General features: G+C 39.8%; 1 long non-coding RNA gene across 1 annotated transcript in view; it reads right to left on the minus strand.

Moving 5' to 3' along the window:
* Nucleotides 1–16204, minus strand: part of LOC140330525 (uncharacterized) — a 104094-nt gene that overhangs the window by 17459 nt on the left and 70431 nt on the right. Inside the window, exon 2 of the long non-coding RNA XR_011920755.1 lies at nt 4623–4727. This is a non-coding gene — a long non-coding RNA (uncharacterized lncRNA). The remainder of the gene's footprint in view (nt 1–4622; nt 4728–16204) is intronic.

Genomic DNA, 16204 nt, shown 5'->3' on the forward strand with positions numbered 1-16204 from the left:
ATGCCACAAGTAAAAAAAACAAAATAAAAACAAAATAAAAACAAAAATAAAAATGTTGCTTTTCTGTAAATCAAAGTGAAAGTATGGCCGTTAAAATACTTTTTAAAGCAGTCTGCCAAGTTTTAAGTCTATTGCAAAGTCATTAACATAGGATTGTGACCAGAATTACTGAAGGGTCAGAAAGTACTGTGGGAACTAAATAAAAAAAATATTAAAAAACATGTAGTTTTTCCATAAAAATGATTTGCAACCCTTATTTAATGTACAGTGCTGCGTAATATTTTGGCGCTATATAAATCCTGTATATTATTATTAATAATAATAATAATAATATTAAACATTCACAAAACACTGACTCCTAATCTCCATACTTTCACCATATGATTGGTATTTTACAAAAAAGCATTATTTTTACTAATGGAACATTTATTGATTAATAGGTTCATATTTGGTCCTGCCTGACTAGGAGTTGGCCCTGGACTGTAGATTCTGGGTTGTATTGGAGTCTTTTTAACTCTCTGCTATCACATTGGTGAATTAGTCATAGACATGGTATAAAAATTAGGAAAATTGATATACACATTAGTTAAAGAGGAACTAAACTTGTTGGTGTGTGTTGAGTTTCTACCATAATCAGCAAGTATGCACAAAAAAAACTTACCTGTGTGCAGGTGTCCTGCAGTGATGCAGCGCCTGTTGAAAAAGCCGTGACGATGAAACCATGGGGCCTGATTTATTAAAGCTCTCCAAGGCTGGAGAAGATACACTTTCATCAGTAAAGCTGGGTGATCCAGCAAACCTGGAATAGATTTCTTAAAATCATTTGCTATTTGCTAGCAAATGTTTTCTATCGTGGACCAGATCCATTGCAGGTTTGCAGAATCACCCAGCTTCACTGATGAAAGTGTATCATTTCCAGCCTTGGAGAGCTTTAATAAATCAGGCCTATTGATCCTGGACCTGTCGCCACCACCGCATCAGAAGAAGGCCTTATCTTTATTAATGGCTCCATGGTGGACTTCCATGATGACATTGATCCCCATGGGCCATTGGATGGTAACTTCCTTTTCTCAATAAGCTCTACCTCCTGGAGACTTTTTTTAAGTTTAGGTCACTTTTTACTGATGCAGAAGCCACATGCAAAATAAAGTAGCAACCAATTAGAACCAAATGAACTTCACTTTAAAAATTGGGCTTTACTTCCAAAATTGGGCTTTAGGATTAGTAATTGCTGTCGGCACCCCACCACCATCACCCCTAGCTGATCAACTGATAGCGTATGATATCAAACAGAATAATACTTCCAATTATCCAGGATCTCCAGTCTTCCTCCTTTTACATTTTATTTGTGATAACTGGTAGGAGTGGCCTCTCCAAGTTAGGACATTTTCACAAAAATTGGCCAATTTTTTTTCCATTTAATGGATTTACTTAATGAGTTAATTAAATAGCCCCTGGACATGGTATGATCATCAAAATTACTTCCAGGAGAACCTGTGGGAATGAGACTTAAGTAAACTATTTTGAAAAAAGATTTTAATGGGAAGTTAATGGTAAAACACTATTTTAAGACACCTGTCAAAAAAAAAGGACATTGTGGGCCAGATTTGGCCTGCGGGCCAGAGTTTGAAACCCCTGCCTTAGCGCATGCCCTTTGTACATTCTTTCAAGCAGTCAGGTTGAAGCTCCTATTGTAGAAGAAATATAGCAATGAAAAAACAATACAGTAGTAAAAATATTTATTTACACCTCAGCTTCCAGTATGCTTGAAACCTGCAATCTCAAACCTTGCAGGCTGGTTTATGTGATCTGAAATTGTCCCATAAGTTCATTAAGGAAGATCGGCGTGCCTATGCACAAGTGTTTTTTAGGTTATTGGCTGAGCCTGGTGAGTTGGATAGGAAAGGGGTAAGTAGAGAAGAAAAGCGGGAGAGATTGGATAGGGGTGCAATACAAGGGGTGCAGAGGAGAGATGCAAGAGAGGTAAAGGGCAAAGGGGTGGAAAATACTGGGAAGGGTGGTGAGAAGAGGCAGTGAGGACTGGAAAGGGGAGAAGGGATAAAGAGAACTGGAAATGGAGGGAAAAAAGGGTAGAGAAGTCTGGGAAGTGGAGGGGGGAAGGAGTGGAGAAGAGATGAAGAGGACTGGGAAGAGGTGGGGAGAAGGGTTGGAAAGGGCTGAAAAGGGAATGGAAGGAAGTGAATAGAACTGGAAAAGGGGAAGGGGTGGGGAAGGCTAGGAAGGGGTTGGGGAAACTGGCCAGGTTTGGGAAGGGGAGGTACGGTGAGATGGGATTGGGTGGAGAGGGCTGGGAAGCAGAGGGGAGAAAGGATGGAGTGGACTGGGCAGAGGAGGGGCGAAAAGGTGAAGAGAACTGAGAAGAGGAGAAGAGTGGAGATGGCTGGTAGGGTAAAGGAAGGAAGTGGATAGGACTGGGATAGGGGAAAAGAGAAGGGGTGGAGAGGATTGAAAAGGGGAGGAAAGAAGGGGACAGAACTGGGAGGGGAAGAAGAGAAAACATAAAGAGGACAGGGAAGGGAAGGGGAGAATAGGTAGAGAGAACTGGGTGGTAGTGGTAGGGAAATAGGTGCAATCGGCTGGGAAAGAGGGGGCTGGAAAAGAAAGGGCAGAAGGGGTGAAAAGAGCTAGGAAGGACATGACAAAAAATGGTGAAGGGAACTGGGTAAGGGACGTAAGAAAATATTTCCAGACAGTATCACTTGCCAAAACTAGATTTTCCATGTAGCTTAACACATTCGTGAGAACATTCAACATTAAATGACTGTCCTTTTATATTTCAAAGCTGTAACATGTTTTTAACACTCATTAGCACTGTCACCATTTGTATTACACATAATCAAGTGATAAATTTATTTAATTTCAAGTCACACTAAAACTCTGCGGTTTATTTCAACGTGAAATGTAAAACCTGCAAGAGGTTGACTGATTTCAGAAAACGAACAGCTCATAGTGATAATCCCATGGAAGGCTGGAGCTTTTGAATTCTTCATTCTTATTTTATGATCCCAGTACACCAAGGGCCTCAAAGGAACCCCCCAAAAAATGCCTATCGAGGGGGCTATTACCTGTAAACCTATCAAGGACTTCTACAGGGAGCAGTGCCTGGGATATGCTTTACATTAATACAGAAGGATGATTGGGATGAAAAATGGAGAACTCTCAGCCATCGGTATGTCCAAACTAATTACGGGAGATCTTTTAACTTCCACAACTGCAAACACATGTTGAAAAGAATAACCTATCCATTCTTTTCTCTAACCTTTCACTGCAGCAAGAGTATCAGTTACAGGGCTGAACTATGGTAAACCATTTCCTCAAGTTCTGTAAACTTGTGTGTCCCAGGCCAAGATGAATTGTCTCCGGGGTCACAGTTTTACCCTTGATGAAAAAAAGTGAAATATTTATGCAGTTTTCATGTGAATCGTTGCATTGAATATCTGCACTTTTCGGGAAACCGAGTAGGAAATTCTTGTTTGCTAGAAAGTAACTGTTGTGGGGTTTGTTAATGGTTTGTGAGCAATGTTTAAGGAAAAAACTTAACAAAATTAAGGATTGTTTAGGTGAACAGATGTAACATGTATGTTGGAATATAACTGGAAAAGAAATTCAATCACATTGGTCATTCACAAATATGAAAGCAACTAACCCTAAATTGTTGAAAACTTTACTTTTAGCACCCAGAAATCGATGCTAGTAGTTGATAACATTTCCAATGCACATATAATTCTATACACTAAAGCTGGCCGTACACATATGTCTCTCAATTATCCAGATCATTATGTATCTGGTAGTAATCCATTTAACCTATTATGTTAAAGACATTTTGCAGGTCTCTAAGCTGCTTCATCAGTTCTACCAGTGTAGGAAATATCAAAGCCTTTATAAAATACACAATTAGATTAAGGATTTTGTGCTATGTGGATATAAATGCTGGGGGTTTCCTACACTTGTAAAACTGATGAAGTAGCTTGGTAAGCTTCAACATTACAAGAACCAGTCCATTTCAATGTATCTAAATATTACTAGATGGTCATGAACTACTTCAACATTACAAGTCCAAGTCCAGTAGAATATGAATGACTATTACTAGATGGCCATACACAAAGCAGTTTACAGTCAATTTTAGCCATTTGCCATGCACTGAGAAAAGGCAAGTAATACCTACAAACTAAGCAATCTAGCATTGCCAAGTTTAGCTGAAAACCCGAACAAAGTCAACTGTAAAATTGTCAAACATGAGCAAATAGCTGATGGTTTCAAAACAATTTTTAGATAAATTATGTCAGTAATAGTAAAAAAAATTGTTATTTGTTTGAAATCAATTGGGTTTTTCCCATCAGGTTTCATCAGACAGATTGGATCCTCTTTCTTTTTGGTCAATAGAAACCAGTATTGTATGTCAATTTCTACAATTTTAAATGTATTGGAGAATTAGTACACTGTATCAAATGAACGGCCAGCTTGAAGAGACCTTTCCCACGAAATCAGTTGTGTCGGTAACCCAAAAGAACTGTGATGCTGAACATGTACCAGTGCATGGGGCTATGGTTTGGCTCCGAGGTCAGAGCACCGTACCAGGGAAGGTCACAGGTTTCCCATACCTTAAAACTGGTGAGTATCCTAGCTGACTGATTGTCCAACAGCTCCATCCATGTAATTCCAACAGCTCCATCCATGTAATTTCAAGGACCCATTGTCTTGGGCAACTGACAAAGACAATATAATAGACAGTGGCATTGAGTTTTATTTATATTATCTGGACAGCATACATATGTCAGGTAGAGTTCATATATACCGGTACATACTGAATTGTGGGCACAGAAAACATATAATATAATAACAGCCATTTCTGTTTTATAAGATGCTGATCACTACCCTATCCAGGTACTAGTATTGAGGATAGAGGAGAGGTTGGGGCTCACCCTCTCCCAAAGATTTAGACACCTACTTACCAGGGGATTTAAAATTCCAAGGTCCAAACCAAGGTCCACCATATGAATCCCCTGACCAATCACCTCCAGAAAAAATATATTTTCATAGATTCTAGTGTTTGTCAAACAGGGTTCTTCAAAAGGTTGCTAGACCTTCCTTGAGGAATGAGCAATTTGTGACTCTCAGGTCAGTGACACCAATGATCTATTTGGCAAATCCAAGGGTGACATTCTTCCCAATGGCCAGCAATGTAGGAGGAATTCTTCCCACCACCATAACTGTGAAATGTGGATATAGTAATTATTGAAGGGGTTCCCTGAAGACCTGAACATTATTTCATGGGTTCTCTATTGTTAAAAGGTGGAGAAATACTGTGTTAGTCACATCTACACAACAAGGTCCTATCACCTCCATGACAAGTTTGGCTTAGGTGAAGCCTCTTTCAGTTGAAGGTATTTTGTGTATGTCGCAGACGCCATGACTGCATCTGATCATGCAAAGGTTATTCAGTACAGGCTGGGAAAGTGAAATCCGGCACCGGTCTGCCAAGTCACTTTGGCTGGACGAAATCTGCTTTAAGAACATAATAACTGTCTTCTCCTTGGAATGATATGGATACTTTGTGTCAAGGCCAGCTGTCTCTATTGAAACTTTGGTGCCAGCAGTGATTTAGCTGAGCGACTTTGTTATGACTCCACCATTGTTTGAAAATTGTACTTTATTGCATTTTTTGGTCAACCACATTTACCTCATTGCTAATTAAGTTTGTTTTCCTGCCAGATAATACATTGCTCCAGTTTTACTCCTTCAACTAAATCAGCTACTTCTATGGGAAGGCGGAATATGCACATTTAATTACATTTTTATTTGCAGTAATGTTCAGAAGCCCATAAAGGTTTTGTTTTCTTTACAGATCAGTATGTATGACCTCCAAATTTAGCTATCTGGTGCATGTGTACAATTTAGGGTCTGCTGTAGATAGGTGGCATTTCTCATGTTTTCTTGTAAAGTCTTACTATCATCCTACTTTCAATAGAGATTGGTAAGGATTGTCATTGCTAATGGAAAAATAAGGTAACATTATTGGACGTACAAGATGATTTTACTACTTACCATCCAAATACCATCCATACTCAAAGACAATATAAAAGAAAATATACAAAAATAATAAATTGATGTATTGATAGATAGATTACATTTCTGACATGGTTCAAAAATACTCCCCCTGCCATGGATAAGTGAGAATGCCTCTGACATTCTCGCGAAAGTTTCCTCGAACCTCTGATGGGTCCTGAAAATTTATGCGAACCGATTTCGCTGACCCATCGGAAGATCTAGGAAATCATTACAGGAAGAGTACCGCAGCTGCAATGCAGCCGTGGGAATCCTCCTGTGCGCGATCCCCAGGCACTAGAAGTTAAATGATGGCAAGGATCTGGATTATCGATGGTCGGATTTTTGATTACCAGCTGTATAGGCAAATGTTAAATGAATGGTCTGGTTACAGGATACACAGATTTCAAGCTCATCGCTCACATTTTTGGTGTAAGACACAACAGCCATCCATGGTGTCAAATCTAAGCAGATAACATTTTTTTACCGACCCCGGAAAAAAATGTAGAAACTTCAGTATAAGAAAGGATATTGCTTGAAGCGGTTTCATTAGTGAGATGTTAGATAAGAATCCCCAGGGATTTCAAACCTACAATGCTGGGTTATGGAGTCACCTCCTACAATTTGTGATATCCAGAGAGATCCAATCTTTTCATAGGACTAGCCGAAGTTCCTAAATTAATTTGGCAATCATGAGTCGTACATGAACACATATTTCTGGGAAGGTAATTCTTTCCAGAAATTTTACACTGGCACTAGAAGTGCATACTATGAATTGTGCTCTCTAGTTATGGTGACTATACATCCTTGTTGGTGAGTCACACACTGCCGGAGAATGTGAGTAATACAGAGACACTGTAAATGGTAATCTGATATAATGAATGATGAGTAGGAGTGTACAGATATCACATGCAGGCAAAGAGGCCCATTTGGGTCAGCCGAATGGTCATACAATTCCTTTGATAGAGTTTAATGTGTGCATTTCTTGACCATAAATTCCAGCAAAGAAAACTTTGAAAAAAAATATTGTCAAAGTCACTGCTAGTTATGTGAAACTTAACATAAATGTTATCCTAATGGACCTAATACTACCTTAGATTAGCAGATTTACACTCTTTCTTACTAAATCAGCATGACTCTGTGCTTGGTCCCTTCCCATCAGATTCCAACTACAGGTAGTCCCGAGTTAAGGACATCCGAAATACGGACGCCTCCTAGATAAAAATGGGGCTTCCCTGCTCGCTCCTGTGCAGGACGGAGGCTTGATTTCGGGGGAGGGGTGGTTTGCATGACTTGCAGAAGAAATCTTTTGCTAATCCCAGCTGAGGTTGTGGGTGATCTTAAGAGTTGAGCTGATCTGTTACATCTTGTACTTCTTTAATTACCAAGCCAAACTCTGCAGTTGTTTCTTTTTGCACATTAAAGCACAGCTTGCTCCAGAAGGTAATTAATATATAGGCTCCATAAAGTTTTTTGTTTTTTTTTTGCTTTGTTTGTTATTAGATCACAGTGAGGATTTTATACAGTAACTGACACCACGCTGCCTAATAATATGTTGAGACAAACATCTGTCCTAATTGCATTTACTAAAATAATGTACCTGTTCTGACTTACCTACAAATTCAACTTAGGAACAAACCTACAGTCCCTATCTCGTATGTAACCCGGGGAATACTTCTATCCTTCCTTGTGAATAAACAGGTGCATATCTAGCTTTGACCCTTTCCCCAGTCTTGCAGGATCACGAGGGCTGAAACTGGGCTTCCTGGAAAAGCAACAGGGCTTAGGTTCATCTCTATATCTACCTTGTGGAAGATCCAGATCTGATTTGTTCTAACAAATTTCTCTCTATATCCATTGCAAATGTTCACCTTATGTAATACGTAGACATTCACTGGAGACATCACCATGCACTGTCCTATCTCACAATGTACTAATGAAGATTTCCAGCTAGCAAATTTGTAACCCAATTTTTGTTTTACGGTTCTAATATATATTTTAAGCAACAGGAAGTTATTCCTAAGTAAAGTGGCTCAAGATCCCTCTAGATCAGTGTTTCTCAACTAGGGTTTCTCCGGAGGTTGCTAGGGGTTCCTTGAGCCCCTCATGTACCACTGTGTCACCTATCCAGTGGGTGGAGAGGTGCACGAGGTGCAGGGTCTAAGCAGTGGCTTGGTTTTCTCCAGAGCCAAGAGGTGAGGATGTTGTGCGGCCAGCTACTGCAAGGCTTCGGCCCCCATGCCCGCAGAGGCAGGTGACTGCTAACAAGAAGGAACCAAAACAAAGTTACAGAGGGAAATCCAAAAGAGCAGTCAAACGAGCCAAAGGTCAGGGCAGGGGGGCAAACAAGAGTCAGCAGGAAAAAAGACGGAGTCGGTACCCGGATAACACTGGAACAATACGCGGGAACTGGAGCAGTAGAAACCTGGGAGTCGAAACACAAGGAACTCCTTTGTCCAGACAACTTCCTGTTGCCAGGTGACTTCCTTAAAAAGGGGATGTCAGGTGATAGGTGTAGGTCATATGAGCCGCAGACACCAATCCCACCAGCAGAGGGTGTGCTGGTGATGATATAGTCCCAGGTGTTATTAAGATGCCTGCCAGCAGATGGAAAGCGTCTGCAGAATACCTTGGTTCTCTGAGGCAAGGGAGCAGCTGCCAGAGAATCAAATGACCTGGACCAGGAAGAGTGCAGAGAGGTGGATCTAGAAGCAGAGTTGGTGCTGGCAGCAGGGGACTGCAAGGAGGGTGGACCAGAAGGAGGCACAGATGACCTAGATCTGTGACACACTGACAGCAATGATCTTTTTGGTTATCTATAAGAGGGACATTCCTCCCAATGACCATGTAGGAGGTATTCGTTCTAAAGACCACCATAAAAATACAATGAGATCTCTTGATATAATACTTACAGGAGGGGCTCCCTGAAGACCCCCATGTTAAAAAGTTTGAAAAAGGCTGCTCTACGTGTTGTCTACATTTCCTTGCTGTGCTTGCAGTGATAAGAGAAACTCTTAAGGTAAAGTTCACTAAATAAAAAGTTTAAGATCTTTCTGACTGCCTGTCAACAATTGCATACATGCATCATCCCAAACCGACCAGTAAAGGTAGTCAAATACTCCAACAACAGAAGAAGACTGAGTAGCAGCCACAGGGTAATGAGAAACAATTAAGCCCCACAGCCCTGGAAAGGGTGCTTTGGCAGGTAAGTGTGGCATAATGCATATTATGGCACCTTATAGCCAAACCCAGGGTGCCATCACGTACATCCATTATTAAACTTTATTTGAAAATTCTGGTTGCCTGTGGGTGGTGGTAATCTTGCACTTACCATCTCACTCCAGCCAAATAAAAGCAATGGTTGTATTTGTTTGCCTTACTTCCATGTGGAGTTTCTGCCAAACACACTTTGGCTATTGTCTTCAGATCATTTTATTGGGTCAAAAACTAAAGAAAGAACTAGGTCCAAGAGAAAACTTTTAGGTGATTTTACAGTGATCATAATCAGTGTTGTTATCGCCTTTTCCTTCCAGATGGACAGAGCCATCTTTGTTAAAGAGGAAGTAAACTGAAAAATGCTGGGAACCAAAAAAAATCAACTTACCTTCAATCCCGCGATCCAGAGGTCTCTTCCAACGGGTCCCGCGTAATCCCAGGATCCGTCTCTGAGCGGGCGTGCCGGGGGCCACCATCTTTGCCTGTTTTTCCTAGTTCTTCTTCTTACATCCCCCAACCCAGCCGTGAGATCAGGTGACGTAGGATAGAAAAAAAACTTGCCGATCTCACTGCACATGCGTGAAATCGGCAAAGTTTTCTCTTCTAACGAATAGGCTTCCTCTGCGCATGCCTGAGATGCTCGGGCATGCGCAGAAGGAGCACCCAAGAGCCTCCCGGGATGCATGATGTCCCAAGAGGCTTTACGCTCTCATTCATTCTCGATCGCCTAGGTGTTGCACTTATAAAACAAATAGAATTTTTACTTTACATAAAAAGGGTTGTCTACCCTTTTTAGTTTAGGTACGCTTTAAGCCATCATCCTGGGTCAGTACTCCTGGAATGAGGTTCTGGCTTACAGAAGACAATCATGCAAAATCTAGTTCCTTTACAGTACTTGGCTGTGTTCACTAAATGACACAGATAAGTCACCCACTCATCATTTAACATAGTCAAAGTTGTAATGCAATCTCTGGGGAAAAGGAGACTTAGGGTAGGTTTAAACCTGATTCAGCATTGAAAGGTCCCCATGGCTCCCTGTGGCTGGCACCTTGCCATCAACTCGGTCATGTGCACAGCAGTGCTGGTTCTTAAAAAAAACACACATTTGACAGCTGGTAGTAAGCAGTATTGGTACCACTCACTGCTGCCCCTATTCATTCTCTATGGAGCTGCCCCCAGAAGAAGCTACATGTAGCATCTCCAAAAAGTAGTAAAATCCTGCCATGCATAAGCGGTAAATACACCGCAACCTCACCGCAAATGTGAACATAGCCTTAGAAATGCTACCTCCTGCCTGCAGCATGATGGTATCATTTCATTATAGTACAATTCACAATACTCGGAGCTTAGGGTCGGCTTTTTAATGATAACAGGTACGGCTAATAATGTTATGCTATACTGTGACATGTCAGAAATGTAACAAAGGGGATTTATAAAGGTTTTAAAGGTTCATCTTAAATCCATATTAGCCAAATTAGTAAAATAGATGTCCAGTTTTTCCTTAAAAAAAAGGGAAAGAAGAGATGGAGAAAATGTCAGAGAGTAAAATGATGTGGAGAAACAGTGAAAGAAGAAAGAGGGGCCAATCAGGGTATGAGCCCACCATGGCCATTTATTGCCGATTCAAGGAGAGTTTCCCTATGAAATGTATTCTTTGCATTAGTCCAGTCTTTATTATAAGTCAACACCATATACATAAATTACTGTCTCTTTATCCGAACATAAAGCATAAAGTAAAACCATGGAGCCTCTGTAAGCAAGCAGAAAGTCCTCTCTCTCTGTCGGCTGCACAGAAACATGTGGGAAACATTAAGAAACATGACCGACAATACATTACATTTACATTTCACTTTTATGTGTCACATCTGTTCCTCATAAATCATTGCAGCTAGCAAGCTGGTATAATGTGCCCATGCAGGCTCTAATAGTATAGGATAATACAGACTAATGCAGGCTGACAGATGAACGCACATAGGTACAGGTAATGCAAAGGTGACAGCCGGGGCCTGAGAACATCCCAGGTTTTCAAGGACCATTCCAAGTTCTGAAGCTTTGTTCTTGGCAATGTGTTCCTGGGTTTCAGTACTGATCAATAGCACCAGAACAATTATGTTTAGGCTTTTCATACTCTTTGCTTGCTGTATATGGAGCAAAGGTTTCTGTTTACTACACATTTTCTGCATGTAAGTAGAACAGATTATTAGCAAATCAATTTTAAAAATCTAGAGGAGAGAAATGATCTTTCATACATGCACAGTTGTCCAGGCTCCGCTCATTTACTGAAATTGGTTAGTTACTGCAAGCTTTTCACAAATGTACTTTGCTGCTGCAAATCCTATGGAGCCTGCCCGATTTGCTGCATAAAAGCAGGGGTGTAGTGGGGCACACACGTACGGGCACGCCGCGCCCTCACTTTTTTTTGGGACCCCTGTGTAGGCTCTCTGCGCGTTCGCCACTGATAGCCTTCAATATCATCGTGCCCCCTCTTCTTTTTTTATGACTACACCCCTGCATAAAAGATATCATTGTTGTGCCCTTAACATTTATTGGAATTTAGTTAGTTGAGTCATGGAGGATTAGCATCACATTTAATGTTTTCTAGAACAATCTCTGTTTTTAGGATATTGATAGGATATACATATCCCCCAACAGCTATGATCGGACTGTATATTATAAAAATGTCTTTATTTTTGTACTTAGAAGGCACTATGTTTATTAAGAAAGCAGAGATGGATGTGGCACTGTGCAGTGCATAGGTATTTGGCACTGCGTAAAATACAGAAGAATATGACAATTACAGGTAGTCCTCGGGTTAAGGACATCGGACATATGGACGCCTCCTACTGGTTCTGTGCAGGATGGAGGCTTGAAGAGGGGAGGGGGACTGTTTCCATGACTTGCAGAAGAAATCTTTTGCTAAACACAGCTGAGGTTGTGGGTGATCTTAGGGAGGTGAGCCCTTTCTGCAGCCTCTTGTAACTCTTTAATTGCCAAGACAAACTCTGCAGTTGTTTTTTTTTTTTTGCATATTAAAGCACAGCTTGCTTCAGAACTTAATGAATATATAGGCTCCATAAATATTTTTTTATTTTGCTTTGTTTGTGATTAGCTTACAGTGAGGATTTTGTGCAGTAACTGCCTAATATTATGTTGAGACAAACATCTGTCCTAATTGCAATTATTAAAATAATGTACTTGTTCCGACTTACATACAAATTCAACTTAAGAACAAACCCACAGTCCCTACCTTGTATGTAACCCGGGGACTACCTGTATTGGTGCCATTTATTATGCCGCAGTATGCTGTATACTGTGTTGCTCTTTGGTTTCTCCTCTTGCACTCCATTTACTGCATTTGCAAGTGCTGGAAATGTAAGCACGGTGGATTTCAGACTCATTTTAAAACAATATCCTGCTTTCACTTGGAGAGCAATCTTTCTGTAACTGCCACATTTGTTCAGAATGTATGTATACATACTAATTATGTACAATTCTTTTTCTGACCTAATGTCTGCCTTAGACACACACGACTAAAATAATAACATGTTAGATATCATTTAAAACGGGCCAAGGATGGTGTAACATGAGTATGGAGTCATAAGTCTCATTCGCTGGTAGTTCTAACGTGTTGTCGGACTGATTGTTCTCATTAGTAACACGTCTTACCATTAGCTATTACCGGTGTCACACTAAATACATCGATTACAGCTGCAAATTGCTTTTTGATGGCCCCCGGTGATTTTAGAACTACAAATCTTATTATACCTTTCTGCACGCCATGTCATTTTTTAGTATTAGGGATTGTAGTTTTCTTTTATTGGTTATATACTGTATTTTGAGTTTTGGATTTTGGAATTAATTTCAGTAGTTCTCAAAGTGGCCATTAAGGTAAGCTTTGCTGGACAGATATTCACAATAGGAACTAGGCTTAAAGTGAACTATATTTAAAGAAACATCCATCTATATAGATTTATTTATCTTAAACAAGCCACGTGCCTAACATTCATGGGAAAAGATATGCAATGAAAGACATCAATTTTAAGCGGGACTTTTAAAGCCAATACCATCAGTATATTATAAAAATAACAACATTTTATTAATAATAAACATTAAAGACAAACATCATTTCAAATACATAAAACATTATGGGTGTATATAATGACCTCTCCTTACAGAATACCCCCCAAAAGGTTTAAACTCTGAATTACTTCTCGACGCGTTTCGCGGAAAAAAATCCGCTTCTTCAGGAGAAAGATGAGGAGAAGTCTGATGTTTGTACTTCCAGCAGCCCTTCTTTTAAAATTGCTGCAAGGAAGGAGGTGGTTATGGCGGCAATGGTATATTCAAATCCCGTTTAGCTAATTAGTGAATAATCTCTTTCAATTTTCAATATAAATCACAGTGATCCTAAGTTTCATGTCCTTAAAACAGATATACGAACATACAGCCCAAAGCGTCGAGAAGTAATTCGGAATTTAAACCCTTTAGGGGTATTCTGTAAGGAGAGGTCATTATATACACCCACAATTTTATTGTGTTTTATGTGTTTGAAATGATGTTTGTTTTTAATGTTTATTATTATTAAAATGTTGTTATTTTTGTAATATACTGATGGTACTGGCTTTAAAAGTCCCCCTTAAAGTGAACTAGATAAACTTCCACTTTATGTCCAGGAGATAAGAAAAGAAAGGGACTCTGTAGTTTAAAAGATAACTAGACAGGTCTAAAAACGCTGCAGCAAAGGCAGCATAGTTAGATCACTATGATGATAGGAACCATTGGATTTTTTGCAGGATCAACAGTTTTTTGTACATACTTTATTTATTTTTGTAAAGGACACATTAGGCCCGATTTATTAATGTTCTCCAAGACTTCAGAAGATAGACTATCATGGGAGAACCTGGGTGATCCAGCAATCCTGAAATGGATTTCCTCAAACTCATTTACTATTAGTTGACAAATGTTTTCAATCATGAACCAGATCCATTTCAGGTTTGCTGGATCATCCACGCTCTCCCATGACACAGTGTCTTCTCTAGTACTGGAGATCAGGCTCATTGACAGCTTCTCTGATCTCCTTTACATTCCAACTATAGATTCCAATGAGCTCAGCAGAGTGGTTTAGGTAACCACAGTCATAACAGACTCAAAAAGTCACTGAATCAAACAATTGACCTGGTTTATAAAAGTTCTCCAAGACTGGAGAAGATGGACTATCATGGGAGAACCAAGGTGATCCATCAAACCTGAAATAGATTTCCTAAAATGTTTTCTGGACCAAATCCATTCCAGCTTTGCTGGATTATTCAGGTTCTTCCATGATAGTCTATCTTTTCCAGTCTTTGAGAGCAGCACACCATACAAGGCATGTGCCGTACAGTGTAAAGCTAAATCAAAATGCCAGCAGGAGCCAGGGCTTTACTTTTTGCATTTCTGATTTTGTCAGTTATCTGTACTTCTTGGTGTTTTTTTTTTTTTTTTTTTTTGAGTTTGGGCCACTTTATGGCCCCTTTTAAATCTACAGTGGAAAACTACACTGTTGATCGCTTTTGGGCATATAGCAAACTGCTGTTGTGTGCCTGGAAGTGGCAAACTGCACTGAAGGTAATGCATTGCACTTGGTGGAGGCTGCTGTTGTGAATTCATTGAGGTTCCTCCAAAAGCAACTACATGAACCAATCACTTTTTGGAACGGCTGAATGCAAAAATTAGTTCCCAACTGCCCCATTTCACTTGAATAGGAGTTAAACCCGTGACACAACACAGCGATTCACTACCGGTCTAAAATCGCCCTAACACTGGTAAATATGACTGAAAAACATTGGTCCATCCATTTTTGCATCTAGAAATAATTCTCGCTCTCCTTTGGCATACATGCCAGCATGTAGAGTAAACATTTTTAAACTCAATTATCATTGTAGATCATTACCGTACAGCAAAAACAGAGAATTATATTTTATTGAATCTATACACTGTATAATCCTGTCCTACAAATGTGGAAAACATGGTCTTTGTTAGGTTCCCAGAGCTGAAACATATTTGTTTATTCAGTATCCAAGATGCTTTATGCCTGTGCAACTGATGTTCCGCCATTTAATCAGCTTTAAATGACATCCTCCTCTGTAGTTACTGGAAGCAACGATTGAAAACATCACTTATTGGAGAGGAAGTGAAACTGAACACAGCGAACGCAGACAGTCTGAAAGTCCGGGGACTCACATACAGTAACCACATGGCTTGGAACTGATCCAGGTGTTGGATGAAAGAACAAGCAGGATAGCTAAAGAGGAACTCCTGGCTTTAAAAAGTTTTGATTTAGTGTAATTTCAGGGAAATATTCGGACTGTCTTTGAATCGAAATTGGCCACAATTGGGTTGGACCTAGTAGTGCTGCAGTTTATGATGAATTTTAATGAAATCAGGGGTCCCCAAGCTTTTCCAGTTCATTGCACTCTTAGTGTTTTGGATCTGAAAAAAGGACCTAATAGTTATAGACCGAAGCTATGGTGCCATAACAAAAAAATATATTCATAAAATAGCAAATTACCTAAAGTATAAAAAGGAAACATTCTAAAATAACTATAGTGACAGACTCCTTAGTGACTGGTCCCCAATGGCAGACCTTAACTGACAGATTCCCTAAGTGATAGATCTAAGATCAGCCAACCTTTCAGACCTTACGGACCACTAAATTCATAATTTTAAATCCCGCTTACCATTGATATGTGTTTTTTTAAAAGATAAATACATTTGTAAAGTAATGATCCTCCTAATGGTGCTGACAAGGACTGTGGAGGCTCTGATTCATTGATCAGCTCACGGTTAAGTGAAGTATTACTATTGTTACTATTATCATTAGTTGTATTATGTTTGGTATTACTAAAGAAATGCAAAATATTTGTTTGCTTTTTCTCACTCATTA

Source organism: Pyxicephalus adspersus, chromosome 5 (assembly GCF_032062135.1).
Source record: "Pyxicephalus adspersus chromosome 5, UCB_Pads_2.0, whole genome shotgun sequence".
NCBI lineage: Eukaryota > Metazoa > Chordata > Amphibia > Anura > Pyxicephalidae > Pyxicephalus > Pyxicephalus adspersus.